Below are 715 nucleotides of genomic sequence, written 5' to 3'. Positions count from 1 at the left end.
TAATTAACATCACCAGGTGACAAATCAATACTACCTGGCTATTCCCATAAACAATGATAACAGGGAGGACTAGACTTCCAGCCTTTAGCCTCCTGGTTATTTTTCTGTGGCTCCTATTGCTTTAAAGACAAAAGGTGAAAGAGGGCCCGATGGCATTTCTTCAGCTGTAGGTGGTATTGAGGTCTAAAAATGCAAACAGATATTTCAAGGAAAAGAGTTTTGGCTGAAAAGTAAATAAGCTATAACCTAGAATGTTGAACAAAAATGTGAATTTAGGTGAGTAGTTTTTCAATTTTAGCTTATAGAAGAATTAACTAGATAATTTATTTATTTATTTATTCATGTATTCATTCAGTCTCCATAGAGACTACCAAAAATTGTCAACGCCGACTATATTTCAAGTGGCCATGGCGAGGTATTGGGAAAAGTTTTCAATTAGCAATAATCACGCCTCAGATAAACCTCATTGGCTACGATACTGCCACTGCTCAAAGCTAGATAATTTATTTATAAAGTGGATTTCAGAAATTAAGTTTCAGGAGTATGTATATGTTTTCCAGGTGATTTTGGTGTGGGTATGTAGGATGTAATAAATTCCTTTTCAAAGGTTTTAGCCTGTAAATTGTTAAGTACAATGAGTTCTGAGATCGTCTCCAAAGAACCAATGTATCAGCATGTTCAGCTCCCTTGTTCTTTGTTCTCCATTTTAAAGTTT

At 35.1% G+C, this 715-nt stretch overlaps 1 non-coding gene across 1 annotated transcript; it reads right to left on the bottom strand.

The window, feature by feature from the left end:
• Positions 1 to 355: 355 nt before the first annotated feature.
• LOC135270372 (U4 spliceosomal RNA) lies at positions 356 to 496 on the bottom strand. Its single transcript, XR_010338518.1, has one exon. It is a non-coding gene; the product is annotated as a U4 spliceosomal RNA (small nuclear RNA).
• Between the last annotated feature and the right edge of the window lie 219 nt (positions 497 to 715).

Source organism: Aotus nancymaae, unplaced genomic scaffold (genome assembly GCF_030222135.1).
Source record: "Aotus nancymaae isolate 86718 unplaced genomic scaffold, 86718_ANA_hifiasm-v0.15.2.pri h1tg000059l, whole genome shotgun sequence".
NCBI lineage: Eukaryota > Metazoa > Chordata > Mammalia > Primates > Aotidae > Aotus > Aotus nancymaae.
Note: the sequence above shows the minus strand (reverse complement) of the source record. Positions and strands in the feature narration are given on the sequence as shown.